The 23,232-nt window shown below is 34.4% G+C and overlaps 1 long non-coding RNA gene across 1 annotated transcript; it reads right to left on the bottom strand.

Moving 5' to 3' along the window:
- LOC109328993 lies at nt 1,867–5,237 on the bottom strand. Its single transcript, XR_002105501.1, has 3 exons — nt 5,163–5,237; nt 4,909–4,938; nt 1,867–1,877 (listed from the first exon to the last, which is right to left on the bottom strand). It is a non-coding gene; the product is annotated as an uncharacterized LOC109328993 (long non-coding RNA).

The raw sequence follows: 23,232 nt of genomic DNA, 5'->3' as shown, positions 1-23,232 counted from the left end.
AAGGATGATCATGAGTATCATGATATGAATAAGTCAATCCCTATAGTTAAGCTATTACTTGGTCATACTACCTTAATGTAATCAATAGCATTAGTCAACTATAATCATCATAGGATCATTGCTATAATGACTAGTATGATTATAGGATCAACACCTCTTGTTATTATTTTCTATATTCATGTACTCATCTATGTACCAAACCATTGAAGCTAATATACAATCTTCACTTTTCTAACTTGGTATCAAAGCAATTAAGCCTTGAAGACTCTTGATCCAAAAACAAACCATGTCATATGCTTCCTACTCCAACCACAAAAATGATCTTCCATCCAGTGTATCTGTCAAGCTGGACAGAGACAACTTTCCACTATGGAAATCACTGGTGTTACCTCTCATCAGAGGTGCCAAACTCGATGGTTACATGCTAGGGAAAAGGGGGTGCCCTGAAGAATTCATCACTACTGCAGATTCAAGAAGAAATTCCAATCTAGACTTTGAAGAATGGAAAGCATATGATCAATAAGTCCTTGGTTGGTTGATAAATTCAATGACTACTAAAATAACAACATAATTATTACATTGTGAAACATCAAGACAACTTTGGGATGAAGCTCAAAGTTTAGTCGGTGCTCAAACAAGGTCATGAGTTACTTACCTCAAATCTAAGTTCCATAGCACCAGAAAAGGAGATATGAAAATGGAAGATTATCTTATCAAAATGAAGAATATGGCTGATAAACTCAAACTTGCAGGCAATCCTATCTCAAATTTTGATCTAATCATTCAAACTCTGAATGGTTTGGACTCTGAATATAATCATGTAGTTGTCAAGCTATCTTATCAAACTAAACTCAGTTGGGTCAATCTACAGGCTCAATTTCTAACCTTTGAAAGTATAATTGAGCAACTAAACAACCTCAACAACCTAACATTCAATGCAACAACAAATGTTGTTAAAAAAGTTAATCACAAGGGCGATAGGTTCAATATAAACAATAGATGGAGAGGTTCCAATTTCAGAGGTTGGAGAGGAGGCAGAGGAAGAGGTAGAACATCTAAGCCAACATGCCAGTTCTACAACAAGATTGGACACATAATAATGCACTACTACTACGAGTTTGATAAAGCCTACTTAAGCTCCAATCATTCAACAGAAAATGACAAACAAGGACCTCACAATGCCTGCCTAGCTTCTCAAAACTCAGTTCAAGATTATGATTGGTACTTTGATAGTGGTGCAAACAATCATGTATCACACCAAACTGATAAGTTTGAAGATCCGACTAAGCATCATGGTAAGAATTCTCTAGTAGTTGGAAATGGTGAAAAGTTAGAGATTGTTGAAACAGGCTCTGCAAAACTAAATTCAATCAACTTACATGATGTTTTATATGTGGCTAATATTACCAAAAACCTATTGATTGTGTCTAAACTAGCTACTGATAATAATATTGTTGTTGAGTTTGATGCAAAATCTTGTTTTGTGAAGGACAAGCTGACAAAGAAGGAAATTCTAAAAAGGAAACTTAAGAATGGCCTATATCAACTCTCAGGAATATAAAGAGACTCATGTGCTTATGTATCTGTCAAGGAGAGGTGGCATAGGAAACTTGGACACCCTAATAATAAAATCTTAGACAAAGTCTTAAAAGACTATAATGTGAAATTATCACCTAGTGATCATCTTAGTTTTTGTGAGGTTTGTCAGTATGGCAAGATGAATTTTTTACCTTTTAAATCCTCTTCCTCTCATGCTCAGGAAATCCTTGAATTGATTCACACTGATGTATGGGGTCCTGCACTAATAATATCATCATCTGGTTTTAAATATTATGTCCATTTCATTGATGATTTCACTAGGTTTACATTGATTTACCCTTTAAAACAAAAATAAGATACTACACATGTCTTCATTCTATTCAAAAACATGGTAGAAAATCAGTTCAACAAAGGGATTAAAACAATTCAGTGTGATGGTAGTGGTGAATATAAAGTTGTTCAGAAGCATGCTATAGAATCAGGAATACAATTCAGAATGTCATGTCCATATACATCACAACAAAATGGCAGGGCTGAAAGAAAACACAGGCACACTACAGAACTTGGGTTTGCACTATTGGAACAAGCTAAAATGCCTCTTATTTACTAGTGGGAAGCATTCTCCACTACAACTTTCCTTATAAACATGTTGCCTTCACTAGTCACTCAAAATAAAAGACCTTATTCTTTACTACATAAAAAGGAACTTGACTACAACAACTTGAAAACCTTTCGATGTGCCTGCAACCCTTGTCTCAATCCTTACAATCAACAAAAGTTGTAGTTCTACACAACTAGATGTGTGCTCTTGGGCTACACCAACTCTCACAAAGGCTATAAATGTGCCAATTCTCATGGAAGAATCTTCATACCAAGACATGTAGTCTTCATTGAAGATCATTTCCCATTCCATGATGGTTTTTTTAATACAAGAGTCCCTCTAAAAACACTAACTGATAGTCCATGTATCCTTTTTCTATTACATGTTACAGCTACACCACTTAGAGAAGATATTGTTCCATCTAACAACAACTCAAATATTGAACAAGAACCAATTGAGAACTCGCAAGCTTCCAATGAACAAGTTCAAGATAATGCTACTGAACATGTTGAACCATATACAATCACAAGCTCTACCGAACAAGTTCAGGATAATGATACTAAACACAAGCCCTACTGAGGTAGGCACATGCAACTAGGGGTGTAAAAATTCGGTTCGGTTCGGTTTTTGGTGCATTTTAGCGACCGAACCGATCAAAAACATATGGTTCGGTTCCGCTCAATTAACCGCAACTTTAACTATAAGAACCGAACCGAACCGAACCGCTCTTGAATGATTCGGTTCGGTTCGGTTCCACGGTTTTTATATTTACTTTTTATAAAAAAAATATTTCATCAATTGAAAATCAAATTGTGTTACAAGAGATATTGTTTATCATAAAAGGATAAACATTACTACTATTATTATAGAAAATTATGAATCATATATAACAATACACTTCATGATTAGTAACATATATATATCAATTAGTAAAATATATAATACTTCATGATTAGTAACATATATATCAATTAGTAAAATATATAATAGTTACATTTATAACCTTACATTTCATAATTAGTAACACATGTAACAATACATGTATAACAATATATGATATATGTTGGTTTCAAACTCAATATCACAAAAGTTGGAAAATATGTTCCAAATCATAAGAGATTAGGAAACAATTTAGTAACTAATAATATATATAATACTAACTTAATAACAATTTAGTAACATATGTAACACTACAATTCACACAAAAATTGATAATTTAAGCTAGAAAATTGGTTGAACAATTTAAATAATAATAAAATATTATTTCTTAATCCCTAGTATATATTTCTTTACTATGCGGTTCGGTTTGGTTCTAACGGTTCCTAAATTTCTAAAACCATAAACCGAACCGAACATAAACGGTTCCTTAAAAAAATAACCGAACCGAACCGTGAAACCGAACCGAACCACATTTTGCGGTTTGGTTTGGTTCGGTTCCATCGGTTTCAAGGTTTAAACCGGAACCGCTTACACCCCTACATGCAACAACACTCACATGATGCATACCATGAGCAAAGATGGGATCCACAAGCCAAAGCTACCATATATCATATTAGTTGAAAATTGTATAGAATAAAATGAACCAGAAAATGCAAAAAGTAGCTCTCACAAGACCACAGTGGAAAGAAGCCATGCACAAGGAAATTCAGGCACTAATGATCAAGTAGCTAGTACCATATCAAGACCAAGAAAGCATCATTGACTCCAAGTGGGTTTTCAAAACCAAATACAAATCAAATGACACAATTGAAAGGAGAAACTCCAGATTAGTTGCAAAAGGATTTCAACAAAATCCAACTATATTCAAACAAGCCATAAGAGCATTACATTATTTGACAAACACAAGAACTGATATTGCTTTTTCTGTCAACAAGCTTAGTCAATTCATGAGCTCTCCAACTTTAGATCACTAGTAGGATATAAAGAGAATTTTAAGGTATCTTCAAGGCACCATTCACTAATGTCTACACATTAAATGCTCTATTGGTCTAGACATGACATGATTTTCAGATGCAGAATGGGCCACTAGTTTGGATGATCGAAAGTCTATGGCAAGTCAATGTGTTTTTCTTGGAGAAACACTTGTTTCTTGGTCCTCAAGAAAGCAAAAAGCAGAAAGTAGTCTCAAGGTCCAGAATAGAATCAGAATAGAGAGTCTTGGTTGTCTTAGCTACTGGAATAGCTTGGGCTCATTCACTTCTTACTTAATTGAAACTCCCTCGACCAAGGAAATCGACATTGTGGTGTGATAACTTGAGTGTCAAGGCATTAACTTTAAATCCAGTCATGCATGCTCGATCAAAGCATATTGAAATTGATGTACATTACATCAGAGGTCAAGTATTACAAAATAAAGTCATTGTAGCATATGTTCCAGCATCTGATCAAATTGTTGATTGCCTCACCAAAGCCTTAACACATACTAGGTTCAATCAATTTAGACACAAACTTGGGGTGACTCCTTCACCATCAGTTTGAGAGGGGTAGTTAGAGAATCAATCCTCATTCCCCTGATTCTTGGATCCTATGATCAAGGATGATCATGAGTATCATAATATGAATAAGTCAATCCCTATAGTTAAGCTATTATGTGATCATACTACCTTAATGTAATCTATAGCATTAGTCAATTGTAATCATCATAGGATCATTTCTATAATGACTAGCATGATTATAGGATCAACATCTCTTGTTATTATTGTATATATTCATGTACTCATCTATGTACCAAAACATTGAAGATAATGTACAATCTTAACTTTTCTAACTTGCTGGAAAGTAAGTCCCACATCGCATACCTCACTATCTTGGGAAAGGTTTAAATACCTGTTGGGCTACTCCTCTCATTGCCAATTGGTTTTGAGATGGAACCTTAACATGGTATCAGAGCCAGAGCCCAACTTCTTTCTGGTGTCATGGGGCAAAATATGCCCTTTAGTTTTGGGTCAAAGGTAACCCTTCGCCTGGTCCGGCAGGCTTATATGGAGGGGAAATGTTGGAAAGTAAGACCCATATCGCCTACCTCATTGTCTCGTGAATGGTTTAAATACCTGTTGGGCTACTCCTCTCATTACCAATTAGTTTTAAGATGGAACCTTAACAACAACAACTTGGTTGCAACAAAAACCATTATGACATCATTTACATTTCAATCATTTAATTTATGTTCTTCTTGTGAATTAACCAACTTATCAACTTTGTTCTTGTTCTATCAACTAGCATAACCATACATGAAAAGAAATATGATTCAGAGTTGTGAACTTTCAGGTTATAGGTGGTTAAACTTACTAGTTTGGATAATCTTTTGTTGTGTGTAATTGTTGTATGGGTAAATAGCATGAAGTTGTTTGATATCAAGATAGACATGAAGGTGAGCATGAGTGGAGAGTGAGTAATACACTGTTAAATAAATCTTGTGAGTTTGCACTTTGTTAGCACTATTAGATTTGTTTGAATCTTTAATCATGTTGGTAGATGTGATGCATGGAAGTGATGAAGGAAGTTTTGTCATGAAAACACCACTAGGTAAAATATACTAAAAATCCCTACATGATTTAAAATTTGCTTCGCCGTTGATCCTTAGCCTTTCTTTTGAGAATTATAATGAACCCAAACTTACATATTCCAAAAGAAAAATCCCTTTACTATTGGGTTAAGAGAGCTACTATTGTGCAATATTCTAGTTGGGGATAAAGAATCAAAAGGGTATGTGGTGGTAAAAATGAGGAAGAAAGTATTAATTTCTTCTTAAAAAAAAAAGATATTCAATAAAAAAAATTCAAAGCTCCTAAAATAAAAATTATGGAGAGTAAAATAAATAAAAATTAAGAAGGAATGGAAAATGGTGAAAAAGGAATGGCACAAAATGGTTGAAAAATGTTTAATGAATTCAATTATGGAGAGTAAAATAAATAAAAATCTAGTATGCTTTCTTAACTTCTTAGGAACTTTGATATTTGAAAAACCATATTTTTTGTAGCTCAACCATATTACAACCTAGAGAAAGACCTTAGTGATTCATGCTAAGCATCTACCATTCATTTGATAGGAGACAAGTACCAAATTTGATTCTATGCTAACTTAGTACAATTACATAGAGAATCAATTTCCACTTGATGAGAGAAACACATTACACCTATAATTTCATTGATTGTCATATTTGGTGAGCTCTACCTTTCTTGATCGACTAACAATGGATTGCATGTTGAGAACACTTCACTATTACACAACTTATTGATTGCATGGATTAATATTGGGTACATACATTTCTTTTAATTGTTTACTCTTAAATTTTGTTTTTTGAATGTTAGGTGATGAAAGTTGACATTCCTTGAACAATGTTGAACATATTGGGAAGTCTACTCTTCTAATTTTTTTTTTGCATGCACACTTATTAAGTCTTGACTTGTACTTTTGTTTGAGGACAAAGAAAGTTTTAAGTTGGGGAGAGTTGTTAAGTGTAAAAATTACCTTAAATAATAAGGATAATTAAGCACCTTTTAACCTTAAAAGTCTACATAAATGTAATTCATAATATATATCGAGTCAAATATTTGCATCAATTTATATGGCATGTATTTTTATGATATTTCAAGTGATTATAGGCTAGAAGGAGCAAATGATGTCAAAGGATATCCTAATGCTAATCAGAATCTTTGAGGATAATGGTTCAACCACCTAAATTTGATCACAATCTTTGAAGATAATGGTTCAACCACCTAAATCTAATCACAATCTTTGAAGATAATGGTTCAACAACCTAATTCTATTCTAATCATAATCTTTGAATATAAGGAAAATATATGGAAAATTAGTATAAATAGGAGGGTAGCTATAGGTTGAAGGAATCACATAAACATCACTCATTATTAGTGATTATCACAAATCACCACTTAGAGGAGAAAATATTAGGATTGAGATAATAACCACTCTAGGAAGCTCGGAAGGAAGAAGAATGTCAATCAACCAGATGACTATTGCTTTATGGGATTGAGTAGCTAAATCCTTTTGTCTACGGTTAGATGTAATTATCTGAACTCGATGTGTCCAATATGACTATTTAATTGTTGAGTATAATTCCATTTTTTTTTCCTTAATTATTCTTATTGTTAATTCTTGTTTTGGTTTGATAATCCAATGCATGATATTAGGTTTAAAGATGAGTAATAGGAATTTCAATGTTTAAACTAGATCTATAATATATCAACTAGTAACATATTGATATCTAGGAATAAGATTGATTGAACTAGCCATTCTAACATCCATATTATTATGATTAGATGATTAATTTGACAATGAATTGAGAATTAGTTTATTTAGACATTTGATCTGGTTAGTCAAAGAATTGATAAATAGATAAGAACTGATGGTGGGGAAGTCATAGGAATAATCATATATGAATGTAATTATTTGATACTAGAGGACAAATAGTAAAATCTAATATGAGGTTCTTCATCTCTGAATTTAATATTTTTAAATCGTTTACTTTTACTTTGTTTAATGTTAGTACTTTCACTAAATAAAAACATTTATCAACTCAACTTTAATTATTTGCTAATTAAAATAATATCAAGCAAGTCCTTATGGATTCGAAAATCTTATATACTTATTTGTGACAACTTGTTTAGTTAAAAATAACAATCAATTTGCTAGTTAGCACTATTAATCAAATAGATTGCATGAACAACAACATAATACCATAAGCATTTAGACAAAGGTGATTGAAACATCAAGGCTTTCAAGAGGTAGAATGTGTGTTTCTTTCAAAAACCTTATTTTATTGAGGAGTTTCAGCACATGTTCTTTGATGTAGGATAGACTTTGATGCATAAAATTAGGAATTTGAAACTCATGGTCATTATTACATCTTATGCGTTTCAATCTAATACCAAATTTTTTTTAAATGAAATTGACAGGATTTTACAATTGTAGTACAGTTTTATTTTAACTTCAGAAAGAATATCCAAAGCATACCTAGACTTATCATCAACAATAATTAAGAAGTATCTCTATCACAATATGGATGGTACTGAGATTCGACCCCAAATATCAACATGAATCAAATCAAATATATTAGGAGACTCTTATGTTATACATCATTAATATTTGGATTAAATTAATTTACACATTAAGAATCAGAATACTCAATAGGCAAGCTACTACTACTCATTGCATATAGTCTCCTCTAATCTCAGCTGTACCAATCATCCTTAATATATTATGCTCTTGGATCAAGCATTAATTTTAGAAAAGATTGGCTTGTAATTCAGCACGTTGTGAGTTCTGATACCATCTTTGATAACAAACCTCCACGGCTTGTGATAAACTTACAAAGGAAGCATTGGAAAAGGAGAATGACAAGGAGTTACAGAAATAGTGAAGAATGGTTGAGAGAGAGAGAGAGTTGATAGAACATGTGAATGAAAAGAAGAATGGATGAGAGATAAAGTATTTTGGTCTTTTTAAATCAATTATGGTTGGTCATTGTTTGATGAAGTGACAACGCTTGAGCCAAGTGGAGGCTAGCAATGATGTTCATGATGGTATAGAAAATTTGAAGTTATGAGATAAAGCGGTAAGGTAAGGGAGAAGACCAAGTAGTCTTAGATTATTGCATTAAAGTTCTCCAACTCCCTCCAAGTTTGAGATTAGGGTTCATGATGATGTAGTTGAGTCTTATATGCTTAATAGTTAATATGCTATGTTTTGATAATTGGTTTAATTGTAATTACCATTATAAAAAGTGTTTTTATATGGTGCATGCCATCATGAAAACTTGTTAATGGACAATAATTTAGTATCATAACGTTTATATTTTAATTTCTAAATGTATACATGCCAACATGTTTTGTGTATGATTGTGAAGGTGTATTTTGATTTACGTGATGAAAGATAATGTGCAACATGACATGTATGATTTGATATATAATGATATAGCAATAATGATGTTGATGATGATTGTTCCATGCCTCTTGTTGTAAAACATTGATAATAATAATGGGAATGAGATGATTGCTTTGATGAAATAATTATGATCGTGAGCAAATTATGTGATGATGAAATGGTTGAGTATGAAAAATTTATAATGGTTTTGGAGAATAAATATCATTGAAGTTGAGATTCATATATTTAATATTTTGAGATTTTTGTGGTTGTTTAGGCTTTGAAGTGAAGGTTCATTTAGATGATTAACATATAAAATTATGTTCTATGAATAGTATGAGTTGTAAACTCTTGAGGATGTTAATATGTTAGATTAAGTAATGCTAAAGTAGGATGCAAGGATGTAAAAACAAGAGTGTAGTCATGTTTTTGTTGTTACTGTTGTTTGTTTGTTTTTAGGTTGTTGAGTTGAGAATAAAGATAGTGCATACAATTTGTGAGCTAAGTTTGAGATGTTGTGGATTACCCTGAATTTGTCTAAGTGGGTGATCAAGTGGGGTATGTGTGTAATTTGGAGTTAAAATCCTTATAATATACATTGTTGAAATTCAAACATAGGTCGACAAGATCATTCGAGTAAGGAAGATGTAGACTTTTTGAACACCTTGAAGATGTAGAGTGATTGGGTGAGGTCAAGGTTTATCATGTTTCTTTTCTTGACATCATTGTGTCTATAAGTGGCGCTTGCCTCCATAGCCATCCTGAAGTAATGATGGTTAAGTTGGGAATTTGTACCATGAGGTAGTAGTGTTATTAGTTTGAGTTCTATAAAAGACAAAATGTGGTGAGTGCTTGGGTTGAATATGACTGTATAGGGCGTGTCTCTAGTTGGGTAAAGCTAGGGTATAATTGATTTAAAAGACTTATCTGACTAACTTCAGTTAATATGTACACATCATTGCACTGGAAAATGTGGGTTTTTTTATTGGAAAAATTCAGGATAGAAATATCTTGGGAATTGTATGTGGGCGATTCTGATGTTGTTGTATCATGATACCTTGAGGGTTAATTGGTGGAATTAGCTTAGGCCAGGATAACTATTCTTTAACCAATCTAACTCTAACACTTCCTTTGAGTTGTCTGGATGGTGGAGAGTGTTCTGCTATTGTCTCCGATGGATGTTGTTGTAGGGACCCGTATACATTGCATTACATGATTTAATAAATTTGGATATTCCTCCCTATATCTAAAGGTGAATTCATTATACACCATTGGACATGAATGACATTTATTTACTATAATTGTGGTATGTGCTTGCATTGCTTTAATGCTATAGTCTATGTAAATCCATGCTAAAGTCATCGAAGTTTGTATCTTACTCCCCATGTTTTCTTTATATGATATATGTTGCTTATGTAGGCTGAATACATATGCAGTATGGATGCCCATTTTGGGAATATAGGTTAGAAGTCTTGACTATAGTTCAGTTAGGAATGCAGACCATATTGGATTGTGGATTTGGTTAGGATAAACATGTTTTGGTTTGGTTGTCCATTATTTTGTAGTTAATGATAATCCATTATAATTTGATTTGATAAGTATAAAAGTCTTATAACTTTATATTTGTGATCCAGACATAGCCCAAAGAAAACTATTGTATATTAAGATTCATGTATTTTTAGCTTTTGTAATTTTATGTTGTGGGTGGAGCCCAATAAAAGCTTATGTAAATTAAGATTCTTTTAACTTTAACATTTTCATTTTATGTATTCTGGGCGGAGCCAGGGAGAGTAATTATACATATGACATGTTTATATTAAACATTTATGTGTGGATAAGTAAAAGAATTGTGTATTGTATTTATTAAATGAGTTTACTGTTTTTACGATACAAGTTAATCTCGCAGAGCGAGATATAATTCGCAAAGTGAATCTACTAGTTTTGAAATTATTGAACTATTTTGCCTTTATCGCAAATTGTTCGGTTGTTTTATTTTAAATTAAAGTATGATGTAATGTCTTGGCTTATAAACATTTGTTTTGTGTTTAAGTATATTGGAATAGTTGGTCAAGTTTTAATTTAACTTGAATTTTAAAGTAATCTCATTTTAATTACACTAACATGCAACTGCCGAGTAGAATAAGGAAGCTAAGGAATCAAGTGATATTCCAACCTAATTAGGTAATAGTTTATTTGGAAGAACTATAATGCAAACTTTTGAATTTTTATGTTGTGCAAGTTCTCTAAGAATATTTCCATATTACTTATAATATCAATGGAAATAATATCCACTCTTTCCATATTAATTATGATAACAATGTAAATAATCAAAATGGTTTTATATCAAATATAACATAGATTTAATTCCCGGAATCAGTCAATTACCATTAATTGTAATATTGCCATTGATGGTTATGATACTATTAATTCAAACATTTTAGGTTCCCTAAGCTCACACACACATTTAGAAATCCAACACCATCTAAGGGTGCTAGCAAGAGCTTAGAAGAACCTAGAAATCACTATCCGGAATCGGAGTCTGAAGCTTGCTAGACAAAGCAACAATGGTAGGAGGTAACTTGATTCTTTTTGCTTCCGCTTTTATGTGTTCATATGGTTTAGAAATATTTTAGATCATGTCTTGTTCTAACATTTGATATTAGAGCATCTATATGATTTACTTCTGCCTTGTTTATGTTGGTATTTTTGGTATGACAAGTGAACTGTATGGTTCAAGTAACAAAACCGGTAAATACCAGGATATCGTCCTCTGAGAGCAATTCAAATATATAATATTTTCTAAGACATTAAATTGAGTAGATATGTACAAATTTCAGGAATAATATGTTTATTAGTTTAGGTTATCAAAAAACAGTTAATTTAAAACGGTTTTCTGAAACAAAATAAAAATGGTTGGGATTTTCTTGATGCAACATTTTCTTTGAATCATCTGAGAAGTTGAGAAGTTATTGATCTTGATGCAACATTTTCTTTGAATCATCTGTATCAAATCCTTGATTACAAAATCCTTAGATAATTCATCAAACACCAATTCCTTGGATGTTTAATCAATTATTTATCATTAAACCTAATGTAAAAGAAATTCGTACATTATTGTCCATTCCTAGATCAATGATGAATCAAGAAAGATTATCCAGATTTGATTCCAAGTCTAACTTCCTAGTTAAACTTGAATCCAAGATCAAGAATCTAGAAATAAGGAAGAATCAAGCATTAAGCAAAGGATAAACTTTCCAAAGTCTAACAAAAAAATATATTTTCGAATTGAATCCAAGAATACAAGAGTTATAAGATTACATTACAATCTCAACACAGAGAGAATTAGCTACTCTTCCTAGGCATTACAACACTAGAATGATGTAAAATACATGATAATCCAGATCTAAAGTCATTCCCATGACTTCTCTCCTTCTCTCTCGTGTTTTTTCTCTAGAAAGTATGAAGAAAGTCTTTTGAAACTGATTGGAACCTTGTTCTTTTATTTAACCGCCTAGATATGATTCAGCGTTTTAGGCCCTCAGTCAACCGCCTTTATCTGATTAATCGCCTATATCTGAGCGAGGTGCTCTCGCTTAGGCGAGAGACACTTAGAGATCTGACCTCCAAAATTAGGAATTATCGCTTGAGCGACAGCCTCTCGCTTGGGCGAGAGGACAACTTGATGTTTGGGTGAGCCTGTGGCTTGGGCTAGGGATCCAGAGCTCCTTTTACGTAGATTCCTTCAATTTCCAGCTTTTCTAATCCTCATTCTCCTACAATTGACAAAAAAAATGTGAGGTCCTTAAACAAGACTAATCACACTAGATTCTATAGAGTTGTGCATAAATTTCATCATAACTACACAATAAGTGCCCAAAATTATATTGATTTCCTTCACAACATGGAACTTAACAACTCCCCCAAACCTAGAATCTTGATTGTCCTGAAGAAAAATAATGGATTCAACTCAAACAAAGTAGTGAACCTGATTTTTAAACAACTTAATCGAATCATGTCAATCATCTAGAATTATGGCAAAACGTTTTCAAGAAGACATGTTTCATGCTTGATCATAATGATCCAAGTAATTAAAAAATATGTATACAGTTCAAGTTCAAATAGAATAGCAAGAATAACTACTGAATTCAATCAAAGGAACTCTCTTATGCTCACGAATGAAGTGTTTCACTCAATTCTTTACTAGAATCATACAATTTGACTTTGCCTTTCAATTCACTTATGTATACACATGTTCAATCCAGGTTCTCAAGAGCTTGACATAGGTTTGTAATGAGGCCGGACTACAAAGAAACTTTGTTTTTCTGGGATACAACGAAGGAGGTAGACATTAGTGCATACTCAAACTTCCTTCACTTGTTCACTTTGAAGTCCACTTTCAACTTTCTTTCACCAAATCATCACTTTTGCTACTAACCATTTTGATTCTCCTTCTTCAATTGACTCTTTCTTTTCAGTCTTCATTTATTTTAGAATGATTCACAATTTTTTCATTGCTTCATGCTCATCATTCACACATAATTGAAGAAGGAAAATTTTCGATTCACATTCCAACTCAGATACATAAATCATTAATTCATTCATTGACCAACATAACAATTAACAACCATATGCACCAATGATCTTTCTCCATGGGTATGAGGATTGATGTATTTCATTGTGGCTTGGGTGCGTGATTTTCGAAAAGAAATTTTCAGCTCGAATGGGCTACAAAGAATTGGATTCATGTTTCATGAGGATTGGCTTTCTGGCTATAGCTTAGCTCTCCTAAACTAGGCCTTAATCATTTCCTTGATATTCCATACTTAATGGCCATTGACACAAAAATCAGGCAAAGCTAATTGATAAAATCTAGCAAAGTCACTCATCTGTGTTTGGATACACTCTCTCACTAGTTTGAAGGTCTTTTCCTATGATTAAATTGTTCATTATTCAACCTATTAAGTCTGTGTGTGATTTATGCATCCAATCTCGAAGTCAGTCAAACTCAGAACCCTAATCACTTGCTATTCACAAGGTCTAAACAATTTTATTTTTCAAGCATGAAAACTCAATTGGATTTCTTTTTGGATATTCTTTGAAACATACACACTTTATTGAGTTAAACAAACACACTTGAAATACAAACAACTACACATAGTAACACACAACTACTTAAACATAAATAACTTGAAACAAAAACAACTACACATAGTCACACAATTACTTAAACATAAATAACTTGAACAAAATAACCAGTTTGTTGTTTTTTTAGCATATGCTCATTAGCCCATCATTTCTTAATCTTCATCATCCTCTACATATGCATCTCCAACTACACCAGAACCATATGGTCCTCTAACTGCTCCTACTCCCCCCGGAAATGTAGGCCTGACCCTAGGCCATGGGAATCCGCTAGCAAAATCCTCTGGGCTCATCCACAATTGGTTCTCTGGATATTGGAGCTGATATGTAGCATAGAAGTCTTGCTGCTAGTGCACCTGCCCCTGTCACAGGATGTCATTCTAGAGCTCCACAGGCTCTATATGAAATTTGAGGTGATGAATCTGCTGCTCTAGTGTCGTGTTTTGAGGCTAATGCTGCCGATGGTATGGTTGTTGGTGGTGTTGTTGTGATCATTGTCCCTGCCCCTCTTGGTTAACAACATTCTCTTTGCAGTTCTGCTGGATATACTACTTAGTTATATGCAGTTTCATCTTCTCAGTGCGGTTGAGCTGCATTCCCTGCTGAACACACAATGTTGTAATCAATAAGGGGAAGCCTATAGTCCCGTTCTTACCCCCTTTTGTTGCAGTTTTGTAGATCTCATTGATTATTACCATTGCAACATCAATCTGCATACCCTCCAAGATGTTGTAGATGAGGTAACATTCATACAGGGGTAGAGAAGACACATGGTTGTTCCAGATGACATTATGTAGTAGGAAAGTCTTCCAGATTTGTGCCATTATGGTCTTATGCTTCATGTAGATCCGCAAGGGTTGACCATCACTATTGGTACTAAATTACGTCCTCGGAGTGTAGAGAAGCGCAACTATCTCATCATTGTTGAACCTATGAGTACGAGTTCGGGTCTCTACCATCATCTGGTGATACTCATTGAAGAGGCCATCCATCTTATCGTACGACTCATTTAACAGGGCATTGATGGTGTCCCTATCATATCTGATGGTTCTGCCTCTGACCAATGACTTGTGATCGAACATTTCCCCGTCCTCCTCCGATGGGTACGCGTTAGCATAAAACTACCTAACCACATCTGGATCTAATTTCTCATTGGGAGATGCTAATGACAACCATTTCAGTATGTTTAGGTGTCCAGTGAACTGTGGGTAGTTAATTGCCTCCAGTTGGACTCGTTTCTCAAGCATAAACACCCACTTGAAGAGGATGATGAACCGTTCCTCCCTCTCTTTGGTGGTAAGTTTGTGCCTAGCGAAGGATAGCGCACTTTGATTTATGGTGTCTGCTTTCAACTTCTTCGGAGGAGGGGACTTCTTCTTAGAAACCGTTTTCACGCGCCTACAAGTGGATAGGAAATTCACAAAGATTAGTAACAAATCACAAACCAAACACAAGGGACATTCAACATTTTCCCATTCAAATTATTGCAATTTAAGAACATTAGGGACATAACTATTATCATATCCCTCCTTTTAGCTTTCTGCTTAAGTAGATATAGATATATATGTATATAGATATATGTGTCGATATATACTTTCTTTCATGGTTGTGTTGATGATAGAAAATATGTATATATTTTTATGTCCAGAAAAAGAGTTATTCGAGTAAGGACTTGAAAGTGCAAAGTGTCAAGATAACACTATTAGATTGCCTATATTTTGATGAACACAAGGATTTAGTGAAAGCTTAAAGATAACTCAACAAATCAACATGCCAATGACTCAAGAGCTTCATATATAAACTAGAGTAATCATTAGTAGTCTTAGATATGTGTCTTAGTTATTGAGTCTAGGTTAGGTAAACCTAGATGCAGATCTCACAAGTCCTAAAAACAATCATATTATTTGCATGTGACATGCCATCTAGATTATTATATGTTCACGTATTAATCGTACATGTTATTTTGGCATCTTAGGCATAAGATAATGGTAAAACATGTATAGTTAATAAACATAACATATAGGTAGTTTATCATTTAATCTCTTAACTGAAAATATGTAGTTAATAGTCGTTAATCGATTAACGTGAAATCAGTTTTAACAGATAACTGAAAAAACATAATTTAGTTATTTTTAACAGCCCGTTAATCGGTTAAAAGGGCACTTAATCGATTAATTGGGCGTCTAACAACTTTTCTATATATACTGTTTTTTACACCATGCTTCATACATTCATTCATTCATTTTTAGAATTTCTAAGTTGCATATTTTTTTATGCTCATTGTATGTCATATAGGCTGAGAGACATGCATGTGTGAAAGTGAGAGATAATATCATGCTTAGAATTTAAAATGTCATCCAATTGCATGTGATTAAATGTGTTCATCATTCTATCTTTTCTTGCATGATTCTTGCATTTTTTTTAGAGATTTCGTAGGGTAGAAATTACATGTTTTTGTATAATTCTGAACTCATACATATTCTTGTTAATTTGTGAGATTTTGAGCCGTATTGTGCTTCATAATACTCTGTTTTTGTGCTATTTTTGTGATAAGGAAAGTCGTCTCTTGGTGTCTTACCACCAACGAGATTCAGTGAGTCTTCACCAAGACTTAGAGGTCTTGAGTTTAGAATATACTCTTGGCTGGGGCTAGATCGTAGGAAAGGTTTTCCTAAGCGAGTAGAGTAGTCAAACCAAGATAGGGTTTCTAGGAATTCAAGAAGGGGACATCTAAGGTCTTGTAATTGGAAGTGTGCATGTAATATACATTCGTTTCAATTTTAGTGAAGAAAATCTCCCGAGATTGGAAGGGGAGGACTGGATGTAGTTTTGCAGTGGACCGCAAAACGAACCAGGATAAAAAATCCTTCTTGCAGGCTTTTTCTTACCCTTATCTCTTTAATTTTCAAGTTGTTCAATTGCCTATTTTAGCTGATATTTTGAATCTTCTAATTCTGCCATATAAAGATTAATTATGTTCAAACATATCTGCTTTATAACTTCTCAATAATTAATTAGGATAGAGTTGAATTAGAATTGAGAGTCAATATCTCAATTTAATAAGTGAAATATAGTTAAATAATTCTCTTAAGAAAAACTAGATTTTCATTGTGAACTTGTTGATCGGATGGCCTGGAAGTACTTGTAGTTGATCCTGTTAGTCCTCTGAGAGTATGAACTATTATTAATACTCATCTAGATAATATTTAGAATTGTCTTAAGATATCTTAGACTTCAAGAAACACATCCATGCATCACACAAAAGAGAACACAAATCAATTAAACACAAAAAAAATGAAGCATGCATAATTATATGCATGCATGGCGACATGTGTCCCTTAGGTGTCAAATTAGGGAGTGATTATCTCTTAATCAGCCACCTAACCCCACACACACTTCCTTTATAAAGCCACTAAGTCTCTAGAGTTACTCATAACTCCAAATTCCTGCACAAAACCACGTTATCTTCTTCCTCCCCTCACATTCACGTTATTTTGGGTGCAAGGAGGGTGGCCTCCATTTTTCACTGCAAGCTTTCATGAAAACCAAGATTCTACATCTCTAAGGTATGGTAATCATAGTTTTGGTCTTTTTTATCTAATATATAAGTTTCTCCTATCTTATTTTCTCTCTTGAACTCTCCATGTCTTAAGTAAGAACCATAGTTGTGTAGGTTATTAGAAACTCTATTTTTCTCTTTAGATTCTTGCAAAGATGCTATTCAGCTATTTTGAGGTATGGGGAACTCATTTCTAGACTTAAATCAACGAAAATACTTCATGCAAATCCCTTAAATTATGTTTTAAAGATCCATCCCTAAAAGAGTTAATGAATCCCTACAAAGTGGCTAGGTTATAAAGTCCTTTGTCTTTAGGTTGATTGGGAATGACATGGATGTTGTTATTTGGTGATTGAATATTGTTGGTCTTGCTAGTTAGAGGTTGTTTATGGCTGGAATGTCGTCATTGAGGGTTTCCAAAACCCTAGCCACACTTCATCATGCTGAAAGGCTAGGATATGAGTTAAAAAAGAGTGATTTTGGTGTTGTAGGTTGTGTGTGTCCTTTAGGATAGAGTTTAACCACATGCATGGACATAGTTTTTAAATATCATTCTGTTCTTGATGTGTTTAGATGTTAATAACGAAAATCTAAGAGTTTTAGCTTACCCATGCATCATATGGCGATCGGAAAGCCAAACATCGTTAATGTCACTAGTTTCGACCATTAGGTCCCCGATACTCTTTTGTAATGTTTCAAATAGCCTAGGGATGACCTTAGATCCCATACTAAATGGCCTAAATTAGGTTATAATAGTCCTAATACCCTCTCGGAAATTTATGACACACTTATATGAATTCTACGACAACGGGAGGTCATTTACCTCACTGAAAATCCTAAACCGAAATCAAATGATCTTTAGGAAGACTTAGAGATTTTAATCTAAATGGACCAAACTAAAATATGTTAAGTCTTAACCCTGCCTCAATCATATTCAGGTATGTCTCAAGTTATCGAATTTCGGCACTCGTTCTATAACGAATCAAAATCTTTCGGGTTAAATCTGAGCCTCAAAGTAATATCCGCTTGTAAGTCTTTCATTGTGCCTAATTAAGACTCTATCTATATCCAAATGAAATTTTTGGATGTATTAATAATGTCCAGATCCTGCTAAGGCAACTTCATAATAATTTTTAAGAAAATCAAAATATCAAGATTAATTGTTTAACATATAATCATGTACTAGATAGTCGCACAAGCTGCAACAAGAAGTTAATAGAACCAAGGAAGGTACTAGTATGGAGGGAAGTATATTCATATATGCGGACTTAGAATTGATGCCAAAGATAGTCATGCATCTCTAAGTTAGTCAATTTACTACGACTATGGTTGCGAAGTGATTAGTATCGAGACTTATGAGTTCGTCTAAACTAACTTTGTTGATTAAATTGTTTGAGTATTGGTACTGGAAATATGTATAGTGTGCTATTAGTTGACTTCTATGAATTTTTAAATTTAATTGTTATTGTGTTCAGTGATTGATGCATGCTATCATAGTTGAATTGGTGAAACATTTGCATAATTCGTGAGCATGGCATAATTATGAGCGTTGTTGTATAAATTTGGATTCGAAAAGAAAATTGGAAAAGAACTTCGATTTGCTTTTGGAAAACAAAGAAAAAATGATATGGTAGGAATATCCTATTTTTAAAATCAATGATCGGAAGATTCCTCTCTTAGTACTTAGTATATACTTGAAAAGTTTACGAAAATAAGTCTCCTTCATGAAATGAAAAAGTTACCTATTAAAAAGATTAAATTTTGACATGTGGTGATTACCCAATGGTTTTTGAAGTTTTAAAGAATTGGATACAAAGTTATACCTATGAGAAGTATGGTATACCCATACGACTATACCGATTTATGCACATTATAGTTTACTTGAAGACACAACACTATAAATTATGTTGAGAACCCAAAGGGGTACCTACTCTACGCGACTTGGTTTGAAGGGGTAGCTCCCCGGAGCCAACGAAACCCTTTACACTAACCGTGGTCACTTCTGATACCCCCTTGAAGGTATCATGTCCAGTGTGATATGGCGGCTATCATCACCGACCTGAGGGTTTCCAATGCCACCGAGCGCATGTCACTTTGCCAATGAGTCACCAATGGTGGGAATGACGCGATATTCATCCTGTCCGCTTCCTTAGAACAACATGGCACTAGTCAATATCAACTAGTGTCGGTACCATTGTTGTTATTAATGCATTAGGGCCCCTACTAGGAGTTTAATTCTCCATGCATTTATCTTGAGGATTTGTAGTCGAGTTCAAGGAAAAGTAGAAATGATGCATTCATCATGACATTATCATTCATTAATATAATTGTGAGAAACATATGAACCTTACAAATTGTTGTTTAATGTTTTATAAATTTCTGTTATGTTATTGTATATGTGTATGTGTATATATAGATACTTACCCTCCAATGTTAGTAGTGATGGATTCCAGGGCTCCTTTCGTGGATCCTCCTTGTGTTATAGAGATAGTACCTCTCCCTCATGGAGAGGTTGAGGTTGGCAGGTATCGAGTGGTGTTTTAGGGGGACATAGATATCTGGAGCACTCATTCCCCTTGGTTTAGAGTACCACTCCCCAACCTCTCTATCGTACCAGCGGTATATGTTATGCATATTCTATATGGCTATAAGTTATGACGGATACCTCATCCTAATCATGTCAGGTATGTTCCTCCCCCTACCAGTCCTCTTCGTTTTCTTCTGGTTCTTCCCATCATTTCAGTCTTAGGACCGAGCCATTATGAGGTGTCCTAATATCATGAGGTGTAAGAGACATGTGGCCCAGGAAAGAGGGCTTATTCATCTCCTTCATCAGATTACTCCCCCTTACCCATCGAGCCTACTATCGGCAACGGCGTGATATATATTTCAGTGATGAGGATGATCTAGAAGAATGCTCAGAGGAGGACAGTGTTAGAGGGCAGTAGCACGAGGAGGTGTGGTCGATACGGTAGTAGTCTGTGTGTACATAACAGCACCATACAGTATTTTGACCGGTGTAGATGGTCTAGGGTACATCCAGTAGTATGGATGTTGTGTTGCTTAAATGTAAATAACTATTATATCAGGTCTGACGTGTACATACTTATAAGGAACCTATGTATATGTTGACTGATAATGCACTTTTAGAATTATGTGTCTAGTGAGAGTATTGTTACAAACATATCTATATATAACATACCTATGTCATGTTTCAATAAGAATTTGAAAAAAAAAATTGGGCACTATATTCTAATACCCAACACTTAACTAGCCAAGATCGTGATCAACATTCTTGTATATAATTTCATTTCTATGCTAGGATGGGTGTGACAAATATTCCACTCATTCATCTCTTTAACTGAAATCATTTCAATCATTCAACCATTCCATTTTAGTTAACCATTTCTCAACAAGAACAAATGAGTGTACCAAGTTCATGAAATGAACTTTGCAATACAAAATTAGAAACCCTAGGTACCCTTTTGGTAACACTCATGGCATTTCAAAAAATCACAAGAATAATGGCTATATATCATGATACTCTAGCACAATAACACCCTAATCAATCTTATATGTGCCTAAACCACAAACAAAGTTCCAAACATGCAGAAGAGGGAAAAGGGTGAAAACAACCATAGTGAAGTGAGAAGATAAAAGCCAAGATGCACTTACAATTGTGGGCTCATGGTGAATGAGTGAGTGTATGCACAAATTTGATGAACAAACAAGCTTGAGAGCTCTTGGTAAGGATTTTCGTCTTCTCCACTCTTGTTTTTTAAAGGGGGAAATGGAGGGTTGGAGTCCTTATCCCCTGTTTCAAAAATAGGACTCGTGCCCTTTTGCTTGGCCGAGAGGATCAGAGTTTGAATTTTGTTGTTCTCGCTTGAGTGAGGTGGTCTCGCTTGGGTGAGACCATGGCAAAATATTTGTGCCCTTTTGTCGCTTGAGCGAGACATGCTCGCCTGGGCGAGAAACTCAGGGTTTTGGACATGTTTCCGTCGCTTGAGCGAGGTGGTCTCGCTTGGGTGAGACTGGGGCAACAAAATTGGCCCTTTTATCGCTTCAGCGAGGCAATAAATTGGCCCTTTTATCGCTTCTCGCTTGGGTGAGACTTGAGCGAAAAATACTCATCCAAAACCCAGAAAAATAACCCGAGCACCGATTCTTTTCTTTGTATTTCACTCACTCCCACACACTCTATGTACATAAAGTCTTTATGCAATGATTTATATACAACACTAGACACAAAAGTAAAGCAAAACAAAAACCATAAAAGTTGGATTGCCTTCCACGTCGCGCTTGTTTAAAGTCATTAGCTCGACGCCTGTTTCTCTATGTATTTTCGAGGTCGACGATTATGGTGAGTCGCTCGAAGTCACCACCCAAGTATGGTTTGACCATTGTCCATTAATTGTCCAGCTTCTTTGAGATGTTGGATCTTGCAATTCTATCGCTTCATCATTTGTCTTCAGTACTTCAATCAATTTTTGTTCTTCCCTAGATAATAAAGTGCTACTAATCACAACTGATTTATTACCTCCATCTTCCATAAATGCATACTTCAAATGTGAAGGCAATACATTTCCAACTTCTGAGTTTCAATTTCCTGAGTTTAGGTTAGCTCCTCAGTTTTGACCTGCTAAGATGAAACCTCTGAGTATACACCTAGCTCTACTACACAATTCTCAATATTATTATCCTCTTCTGCATTTATACCTTCAGGTGCACCCATCAAAGCTTTCTCTAAAGGACTACTTTTGTGTAGATGTGTGTCATTCATGTATAGTTCTTTACTGACATCTACTCTGAAACAACATTGCTTGTACATTGGAGGATGCCTAACTTCAAACACGTTGAAGTTCACTTCATCGTCTTGTCCCCTGACTTTCACTTTCCCTCATCAACATCAATATTCACCCTAGCAGTCTTCATGAAAGGTCCACCCAAAATCAGAGGAACTTCTACATCCTCTTTAATATCCATTACCATAAAAACGACTGGGAATACTAACTTGTACACCTTAACCAGGACATCTTCTGCAACCCCATAAGGAAATTTCATTGATTTATCTGCAAGCTGCAGAGTCATCCTTATGCGTTTGATTTCTAGATCTCCAATCCTCTTCAACATAGACAAAGACATGAGATTAATGCTGGCACCCAAATCCCGTAGTGCCTTCCCCACATATAATTCTCCAATAGTGATTGGTAATATGAAGCTTCCCGGATCCTTAGTCCTTCAAGGTAAATAATTCTAAATTATTGCACTACAACCAGCTACAAGTGTCACTGTCTCCTTAGAAAACTTCCTTTTCCTTGTCAACAGATCCTTCATGAACTTGGCATAAGTAGGCATTTGTTCCATGGCCTCCACTAAAGGTATATTGATAGGAAGGTTCTTGAATATATCCACGAACCTTGTATATTGTCTCTCTTTGTCTTTCTTGGAAGGATTCTTGGGATAAGGAAGACTTTTCAGCTGTGGAAGTTCCTTCTTTTTCTTTTCA

Source organism: Lupinus angustifolius, chromosome LG02 (genome assembly GCF_001865875.1).
Source record: "Lupinus angustifolius cultivar Tanjil chromosome LG02, LupAngTanjil_v1.0, whole genome shotgun sequence".
Lineage (NCBI taxonomy): Eukaryota > Viridiplantae > Streptophyta > Magnoliopsida > Fabales > Fabaceae > Lupinus > Lupinus angustifolius.
This window is presented reverse-complemented; position numbering and strand designations above follow the sequence as displayed.